Source organism: Podarcis bocagei (assembly GCF_964188305.1).
Source record: "Podarcis bocagei genome assembly, chromosome: W".
NCBI lineage: Eukaryota > Metazoa > Chordata > Lepidosauria > Squamata > Lacertidae > Podarcis > Podarcis bocagei.
Window position 1 is genome coordinate 15984411 of NC_138131.1, and position 10530 is coordinate 15994940.

A 10530-nucleotide genomic window follows, 5' to 3' on the forward strand; every position below is an offset into this window, starting at 1 on the left:
TATTGTCTGGCAAGTGGTATACCACTATACCACGGTCCCCTGCTACTTCTGAAGGGGAGGCTCCGCAGAAACGGGTCGTCCGCTACGGCGAAGTGGAGACCCTTGTTGAAAAACCACAGGCAGCGACAGCCTGTGGCCATGGGACTCGGCGGGCACCATCAGCGCCCCTCGAAACGGCAAAGGGGTAAGGGGCTCCGGAGCGTGAAAGGGCTGGCGCGGTGCTGTGAGTCGATCGCTCTTTCTGTGGGGTGAAGCCGCAAAGCTGCTGTCGGTGAGCGCTGACACTCTTCCTGGGACTATTCGGCTAAAAAACAACTACCCGTGAGTAGGTGCAGTTCATTGAATTGGGGACTAAAAATACTTAAATTTGGCACTGAAGCAGGAGGCGCAACCAGGAAGTCCGTCTCCCGGCTCTGTTTAAAGATCTAAAGCAAGGACGTCTAACTTTCTAATGCTTCGGAAATTGCGATTTTAAAAGGAACTAATCTGAGCATCAATTGAATTGAGGAGTAGGAAGAAAACTTGAATTTTACCTTCTTACCTCTTCATTTGTGGATTTACAAAACATTTAGAAATCCCAGTGATCGGGCTGCCAGACTACTAGAACTGTTAGGCTGTTTGAACTGCTACATTGAACTGTTATATTGAACTGTTACATTGAAACTCGCACTTTTTAGAGACATTACAACTTCTTTAGGATTAACTCTGCAAAAGTTAAAGGACTCAGAAGGTTTTCGGGAATCTGATGCTGTTTGATATTGTCACTAATTTTTAAGGGACACTGAACAGTAACTATTCTTTTTTCAAGACATATTTAGTGTCCCTCTAGTGGAATTTTGAAGCTGCGCAACTACTGGTTTCCCCCCCCATCTTTGGACTTGGGGATTTCCATGGGAATTGTGAACCGTGAGACTAACGTTGATGCATAGACAGCGGTGGGATGAGTGGGAAGACAAGATCAGGCAAAGCCAAAACACAACAATCTACGATAATTTCACAGCTGTGCAGATCATCTGTTCCCATTGTTTCTGTGGCACAAGAGGAAGATCTAGAGCAAGCTAAGCCGGAAGGAATGGCCACAGGAGGGGACTTTACTTCAGTATTAGATAAAATTTTTGAAAAATTGGATGGCCTGAGTAAGCAAGTGACTGAACAATCATCTAAAATTGACCAAAACACAGCTAGTGTTAACAACTTGACTCAACAAGTTAGTTTAAACGCACAATCTATTGGGAAATTGTTGGAAGTCACTACAGAAAATCGTAAAACAGCTGAGGAGGCCAAACAGATAGCAGAGGCCGTGCAAGAGGAAATAAAACCTATGCGCAAACAGATTGGCGAACATCAGGTATATCTGTCTATGATAGAATTAAAAAACAAGGAAAATAATCTGAGATTGAGGTCAGTTCCAGAACTTGAAAAGGGAGATTTAACTGAATATTTGACAAAAGAATTTGCAGAATTTTGGTCTTTGGAAGAAGATAAAGATTTTAAAATTGTAAGTGCATTCAGACTCGGAAAAGGAGGGAGGAAGGTTAAGTCTAGAGACTGCCTGACCTCCCTCAGAACAAAGGTAGAAAGAGACAAGATACTGAGTGCGCACTTTCAAAAGACCCTTGAAATTCAGGACGTTAAAGTGGAAATCTACAAGGACATCCCGAAACATTTATTGGAACTTAGATCTAACTACGGAGATTTGGTGACTGTGCTGGTCCCGGGGGGGAAAGGTACTAATACCGTAGCCGAAGTTCAGTCCAGAGTCACTAGCAGGGTAGATGATCACTAGATGCGACGCGAGGTCCGAAACAGGGAGCCGGGCGGGGGAGCAGGAACGCTGGTAGGGCAGCAGCAGGAAGCCAGGCGGGTAACAGGAACACTGGTAGAGCAGAAGCAGGGAGCCAGGCGGGGAACAGGAACACTGGTGGGTCAGCAGCGGGCAGCCGGGCGAGGAACAGGAACACCGGAGAGTCAGGAGCAGGAAGCCGGGCGTGGAACAGGCACACCGGGAGTGCAGATCTAGGTCTGGGTAAAAGCAGGTACTCCACAACGACGTTGCTCCCGCAACCTGGGCCCGGGCTGCCTGACCTTTATCTTCTTCTAAGGCCGGGGGCGGTCCCGGCCCCCAGGAGCCCCGCCTCTCCTGGCCTTAAAGCGAGCACTCCTCCTGGGAGAGACCAGTTCCCTTCGCCTCTCTGCCCTAAGCCTCTGCAGTTCAGGAGAGGCCGAAGGGTTACTGGGCCCCGGGGGAGGCTCACCTGTAGCCACTGAGTCTTCCAGCACCTCTGGGGCCAGAATGGTCTCACCTGATGCCTGCCCCTGAGGATCTGGCCCAGGTGCAGGCTCCTCAGCATCTAGGCCTTGCCCCAGTTCAGCCGGCCCTGGAGGCAGGGACTCCTGTGCCGGCTGGGATTCCTCCGGTTCACTCTCAGACTCGGAATCCCAGGCCATCACACCATCCCCCCTCTCAGGCCCCCCCCTCAACTGAGGGTCCGGACCCGGTTTGTTGGGGTACGCCACATGAAACTCTCGGAGGCAGGCAGGCGCGTGGACGTTGGCCACTGGTTCCCAGGAACGGTCCTCCGGCCCATACCCCTTCCAGTCTATGAGATACTGCAGCTTTCCCCTGCGGTATCGGGAGTCCAGAATGCGTTCCACCTCGTACTCAGGCTCTCCCTGAACCAAAACTGGCTGCGGTCGGGGACGGTTCGGGTGGAACTCGTCGGGTGGGGCCACCGGACTCAGAAGGGACCTGTGGAATACCGGCTGAACCTTCAGGGTTGCTGGCAACCGGAGACGGAATGCCACCGGCGAGACCTGGTGCACGATGGGGAACGGGCCGGTGAAACGGGCGTCCAGCTTCCGCGAAGGTCAAGAAGGGTGGAGGTGGCGAGTGGAGAGCCATACCAGGTCACCGACGTGGAGTTCCGGCCCCACCTGGCGGTGGCGGTCGGCCTGGACCTTGTACGCCTCCTTGGCCTGGCGCAGCTGCTCCATCAACAGCCGTTGCTGGGACTGGAGCTCCTGAAGCCACTCTGTCACCGCGGGGACCGCAGATGCCGGCAGCACATCCGGAAACAACCGTGGATGAAAACTGTAGCTGGCCTGGAATGGGGTCTGCTGGGTGGACGCATTCCCCGCATTGTTATAAGCGAACTCCGCCAAGGCTAGGTGGTCGACCCAGTCATCCTGCTGGTAGCTGCAGGAACACCGGAGGTACTGCTCCAGTACCGCGTTCGCCCGTTCCGTCTGGCCATCAGTCTGTGGGTGGTAAGCAGATGAGAGACAGACCTCTGTTCTGAGGGCCTGGTGCAAAGCACGCCAAACCCGGGACGTGAACTGAACGCCACGGTCGGACACCACACGCTCAGGTAGGCCATGCAGGCGGAAGACATGCTGAAGGTACAGCTGGGCGGTTTCCTTAGCTGAGGGTACGGATGGGCACAGTGCACCATCTTCGTGAAATGGTCGGAGAAAACTAGGAGGCAGGTACAGCCCCGAGACGGGGGTAGCTCCACTACAAAGTCCAGAGAAACTGTGTGCCAAGGACGTGGTGGAACCGGCAACGGCTGAAGAAGGCCGGGGGGTCGCCCGGTAGGCCCCTTGGCCCGCCTGCAGACATCACAACCAGCGACGTAGCGAGCCACGTCAGCCTTCAGACGGGGCCACCAAAACTCACAGCTTACCAGATGGGTGGTCCGATACCGCCCAAAGTGCCCCGCTGCTGGAGCATCATGGGTCATCCGGAGAACCTCAGCCCGCAGCGGCCCTGGTGGGATGTACAGACGCCCGTGGTGCAGCAGAAGACCCTGATGCAAGACCAGCCCTGGATACTGAGGGCATGACCCTTCGGCCAGTTCCCGGAGTCGTTCCTGGGCCCACCTTCAATCTCCTGTTCTGTTATTTTATAATTCAATATTGTCTTATTTTCTTGAGATAGTTTTTGTAATCCATTAGTTCTTAAAAATTGGTCTATATCATTCTCTTTCTGCGGCCCCTGGGTGTAAAGTTGTTTAAAGTATCTCTGGAAGCATTTTCTAATCTCCACAGGATTCTGAATATTTCTCCCCTCAATCTCAAGATTAGTGATCGTGTTCAACTTCTGTCTTTTTTTCAACTGCCATGCTAGCAGTTTCCCACATTTATTAGCCGATTCAAAAGTCTTTTGTCTCATTTGTTTAATTTTCCATTCGACTTCCTGATTTATCAATTCCATATATTGTACTTGATATAATTTAATTTCTCTCAGAATCTCCTGTGACTTTGGTTTTGATCTTAATTTTTTCTCTCCTTATTTTATTTTCTCCAAAATTCTCTCTTTTTTCTCATTTTGAGTTCTCTTTTTTATTGCGTTCTGTTGTATCAGAAACCCCCTCATCACCGCCTTACTTGCATCCCAGATTACTCTTTTTTCCATTGTGGTTTTCAAGTTTACTTCAAAATAGTCACTCAGATTCTTTTGGGCCTTCTTGACAATCTCTTGATCTCTTAATAAGGTGTCATTCATCTTCCATCTGAAAGAACCAGTTGAAGTTAATTTCATTTCCATCTTTACTGCGTTGTGGTAGGAGCAGGTTTTTGGGCAGATTTCCACCTTTCTAGTCTTAGGTGCCAGTCCTCTAGTTATCCATATTTGGTCAATTCTAGTCCATGTCATTTTGGCTTCAGAGAAGAATGTCCCTTCTCTTCCTAAGGGGTTTTTTGTTCTCCAAATGTCAATCAGATCCATGTTGTCAGTTAGTTCAAAGAAAGTTTTTGGTAGCCTGCCCTCTTTTGTTATACTTTGTCTTTGCGCTTTGTCCATATTCGTAGATACCACCCCATTCATATCACCCATCATAATGATGTTATTATAATCCATATAGTCCAGCATTGTCTCATGCAACCTCTTATAAAATTCTGACTTCCCCTCATTTGGTGCATAAATTCCCAAAATCAAAAAATTTTCTCCTTGTATTTGGATTTCAATTGCCAAAATTCTCCCTTCTGTATCCTCTGGGGACACTCTTTGGCCATGTGCTGTGCACTGTCGCAGATGTAACACTTCCTGCTCCCTCTAGGAGCCTTCGTCTTGACTGCTCCTGGTGTTTGGGCTCTGGTCGCTGTCTGAGCCTTGGCACCACCTATCTCCATCGGCTCTTCCCCCTCCCCCAGCGGAGGCGTGGAGTGCGCGTGCCCTGTTTCTCTGGGCATGAAGGGAGGTGTCTTGGCCGGTGTGCGCGCCAGACGACCCTCATCCCTGCTCCAAGGGCGTTCTTCCAGGCGTACCCCTATCGTCAGCGCTCTCTGGATGACTTCTGTGGTAGTGTGAGGTCTCTCCCCCCTCGCCAGCTCATCTTTTACGGAGCCATTCAGCCCCTCCCAGAACAGATCCCTTACGGCAGCGGAGTCCTTCTCCCAGCCCAGCACATTTACCAACGCAAAAAAGCGGGAGTGATATTGTCTCACCGTGGCTTTGCCCTGCCGCAGCCCGTGCATTTCCCTCCTGGCCACATCCACATCTACCGTTGATTTAAAACAAGCGTCCATAGCCGCGATAAATGCTTTTGAATCTTGGAGGGCGGGATCATCTTCGCGCCATAAATTGCGCAGCCACGATTTAGCTTCCCCATGCAGATGAGTTATTATGAAGCCTACTTTCTCCTCCTCATCTCTAAAGTCTTTCTGAAGCAAATTGAGCGCGAAAACTATGTCTGCTCTGAAGTTGGGATACTGCTTCAGGTCCCCGTCGAAGTGGGCTACTATGCTGCCCCCCCTCTTCCCGAGGCCAACTCCCTCCGGCTTGGGTCCTGGAAGCCCCTCTTTGCCCAAACGTTCCCATCTGTTTCGCAGATCTCGGCAGCGCGCTTCTGCTTCCTCTTCCTTCTTTCTGGAGGTTGCTACTTCTGCGTAAAGCCTCGTGACTGCTTCTTGCAGTGCTGCCACCTTCTCCTCCGTAGTCATCTTTGCCTATCTTCGTGAGCTCGCAAAAAAAAAAAAATTAGAAACGGAGCTTACTGTCAGAGCTGCCCTAGGTCCCAGCTCACAAAGGACCAACGCCAGTCCGTTGTTATATACAAAAGTCTTTATTGAAGTTCAGTTTGTCTTTCACATCAGCAGCGCACAGTTCTACGTCTGAAACTCTAGACCGCCGAAGCTCCGTCTGAGTCTCCTCCCCCCAGACACCAGTTTAAGACCCTAGCCTTGCTCCACCTCTTCCTCCGCTCTTTCCTCCTCTGGGTCCGCCTGTCAGCTGGGGTCTCGCCCTTCCTAGACTCTTCTGACGCTGAGTCCCCTGAGTCTTCCCCCTGCCTCCGGCGGGCTTTAGGACCTGGTTCCCGATCCGGGCTTTCTGCTGTCCTGCGCGCCTGTACATTTGAACTTGGCGCGCGCGCCCAGCCGGCAACCTTCCTCCTGACCGTTTCACTGCTCCTGTCACTGCTTCCCCCTTCGGGGAGGCTAGCTGGACCTGACACCTGGGACTCTTCCCCCCCACTCTGCTCTGGTGGGGAAGCTGGTCCTGATCTCCAGCTGCTGCTTTGGGAGTCCCCGCTGGCCCCCTGTTTCTGGTGTGTCCCCCCTGGGACCCCCCTTGCCCTGACCATCGGCGCCTCCTTCTGGGAATCTTCTGATTCGCTGGGGAAGCTCATGGAATCTCTCGGGTCACTGTCATACTCCCCTATGCTGCCCTCAGATCCTTCCCCTTCGCTCTCCATCTCCTCTCTCCCCTGTGCCTCTGTCCCTGAGCCCCTGACAATTAATACAAGAGCAGTTTTAATTTTTATTGATGCGGAGAAGGCCTTTGATAATATTTCTTGGAATTTTATGAAGAAAAATCTTAAGGGAATTGGAGTGGGACGGGGATTTGAAAATGGTATAGATGCAATCTATTCAGAACAAAAAGCAAAACTGATAGTTAATAATGTGGTGTCAGAAGAGTTTAAAATTGAAAAAGGAACACGACAGGGTTGCCCTATCTCTCCATTGTTATTTATTTCGGTCCTGGAGGTGCTCTTGAATATGATCAGAAGGGACCAGTTGATTAAAGAAATTCAGGTCGGAGCTAAACAATATAAACTTAAGGCCTTCGCAGATGACTTGGTTTTGACACTACAGGAGCCAGAATCTAGTACGAAAAGGGTTTTAGAACTGATTCAAGAATTTGGTCAGGTGGCAGGATTTAAACTAAACAAGCAAAAAACTAAGGTTTTAGAGAAAAATTTGACAATAATGGAAAAAGAAAGGTTTCAGAAGGAGACAGATTTAAATGTGGTTAAGAAAGTGAAATACCTAGGGATTAATATGACGGCTAAAAATCTGAATTTATTTAAAGATAATTATGAAAAATGTTGGTCAGAAGTTAAAAAAGATTTAGAAATTTGGTCAAAATTGAAGCTTTCCTTGTTGGGTCGAATTGCTGCTATAAAGATGAATGTATTGCCAAAAATGTTGTTTTTGTTTCAAACCTTGCAGATTTTGGACAGGATGGATTGTTTCAAGGGGTGGCAGAGAGATATCTCTAAATTTGTCTGGCAGGGCAAAAAGCCCAGAATAAAATTTAAAATATTGACTGATGCTAAAGAAAGAGGGGGGTTTGCCCTGCCAGACATGAAGTTGTATTATGAATCAGCAGCATTCTGCTGGTTGAAAGACTGGCTACTTCTTGAGAACACTGACATTTTGGATTTGGAAGGGTTTAACAATGTGTTTGGGTGGCATGCATATCTGTGATACGACAAGGTTAAAGCTCATAAAGCATTCAAGAACCATATTGTCAGGAAAGCAGTGTTTAATGTCTGGACAAGATATAAAGATTTATTAGAAAACAAGACCTCAAGGTGGTTATCACCTATGGAAGCTAAGGCTCTGAAAAGACTCAATATGGAGGCCAAGTGGCCGAAATATTGGGAGATATTAGGACAAGATGGAGACACATTGAGATTGCAGAGTTTTGAGAAATTAAAAGATAAAGTGCGAGATTGGCTACATTATTATCAAATTAGAGAGGTCTTTAATATGGATAGAAAAATAGGCTTCCAGGTGGAAAAATCGAAATTAGAAACGGAATTGTTAGAACCTAAAACTAAGGTACTTTCAAGAATGTATAACTTGCTGTTAAAATGGAACACTCAGGATGAAACGGTCAAATCAGCTATGATTAAGTGGGCGCAAGACATTGGGTATAATATTATGTTCGCTGACTGGGAACGGTTATGGACCACTGATGTGAAATTTACGGCATGTAATGCCTTAAAAGAAAATATTATGAAAATGATATATAGGTGGTACATGACCCCAGCCAAGCTTGCAAAAGTATATCATTTGCCTGATAATAAATGTTGGAAATGTAAAGCAACTGAGGGAACATTCTTTCATCTTTGGTGGACGTGCCCAAAGGTTAAGGCTTTCTGGGAAATGATCTATAATGAACTGAAAAAGGTATTTAAATATACCTTCCCTAAGAAACCAGAGGCCTTTCTCTTGGGCATTGTCGGCCAATTGGTGTTAAAGAAGGACAGAACTTTCTTTATGTATGCAACAACAGCAGCAAGAATACTCATCGCAAAGTACTGGAAGACACAAGATTTGCCCACCCTGGAAGAATGGCAGACGCAAGTGATAGCCTACATGGAATTGGCAGAAATGACTGGCAGAATCCGAGACCTGGGAGAAGAGTTTGTGGAAGAGGATTGGAAGAAGTTTAAAGACTATTTGCAAAAACATTGTAAAATGTTTGAATGTTAAATTGATGCAAGAGATAAAGACAATATGGCATTAGTGACATAGTTAAAAGGAATATGTAAGAAATGTTTCAAAAGAATAAGGGTGGGGGGGAAAAACCAGAACAACATTATGTCAAATTTAAACAAAATGATATAAAAGGATTAAGTTATAAAGAACAGGTAAAATGGATTTAAAAGGAAAGGAAAATTGGAGACATAATAGGCTGAAATGTATAATATAGAATAAGATTTGAGAGAGGGTAAAGAACTGCTGAACATGAATGTGTAAAGGGGAACACAGAAAAGGGAGATGTGAGGAAGTCAGGAAGGAAGTTTATAAAAACAATAAGTGAAAAATTGGATTTTTCTGTGTGTGTTTTTTAAGATTCTCTTTTTCTATCTTTTTTATGTTTTTTAGTGTATTCTCTTGCTTTTGTTTGATTGTGATAATGTTTATTGTTTCTCTTCTTTTCTGTTTTTTTGTGAAGATTGTTTTATTATATAAAATTTCAGTAAATATCTTTAAAAAAACAAAAACAAAATGTCAATTATATTCCTTACGTTATCTGACAAATGTCTTCTTGGGAGGAAGCCCGCTTGGTCTCTATGAATCTCCTCCATCAAAACTTTTTTCAGTCTCTTAGCCAAAATGTCAGCAAAATTTTTGTAATCCACATTTAATGACGAGATAGGGCAGTAGTTCTTAAGTTGAGTCTTTTCAGTCTCTGTCTTCGGTATAAGAGTAATATAAGTGTCTTTCCACGATTCTGGTGCTCTTTTCCCCTCCAAGATTTCATTGCAGACTTCCTTCAAAGTTTGTACTAACCACTCCTTCAAAGCTTTATAATATCTGGAAGTCAGCCCATCTGGTCCCGGAGATTTGCCTAATTGCATGCTTTGAATGGCACCTTCTATTTCCTGTTCAGTTATTTTCTGATTCAAAACTATTTTACTTTGATGAGAATTTTTTTGTAATCCATTTTTCTTAAGAAATTTGTCTATGTCCATTTACTTCTGCGGCCCTTGTGAATACAATTGTTTAAAATATCTCTGGAAGCAATTCCTAATCTCGTTTAGATTATAGATGTTCTTTCCTTCCACTTCTAAATTTGTAACCATATTTAATTTCTGTCTTTTCTTCATTTGCCAAGCCAATAATTTACCACATTTATCTGCTGATTCAAATGTCTTTTGTCTCATTTGTTTAATTTTCCATTCTATTTCTTGGTTCATCAATTCCATATATTGTGTCTGATATAGCTTAATTTCTCTCAAAATCTCTTGAGACTTTGGTTTAGATCTCAATTTCCTTTCCCCTTCTTTTATCATCTCCAAAATCTTGTCTTTTTTCTCATTTTGGCTTCTCTTCTTTATTGCATTTTGTTGTATCAAGAATCCTCGCATAACAGCTTTACTTGCATCCCAGATTACTCTTTTTTCAACATTAGTCTTTATATTTATTTCAAAATAGTCTCTCAAAGTTTTTTGGGCCTTTTTATATACTTCTTCCTCTCTAAATAAAGTGTCATTCATCCTCTATCTGAAGGAGCCAGCTGTTGTTTGCTTCATCTCCATCCTTACAGCATTATGGTCGGAGCAAGTTTTTGGGCAGATTTCCACTTTCTTTATCTTTGGTGCCATCCCTCTAGTAACCCATATTTGGTCAATTCTAGTCCATGTCATTTTAGCTTCAGAGAAAAAAGTTCCCTCTCTCTCTAGAGGGTTCTTTGTTCTCCAAATATCAATCAAGTCCATATTATCAGTCATTTCAAAAAAGGTCTTTGGTAATCTTCCATCTTTAGTGACTACCTGTCTTTGTGCTTTATCCATA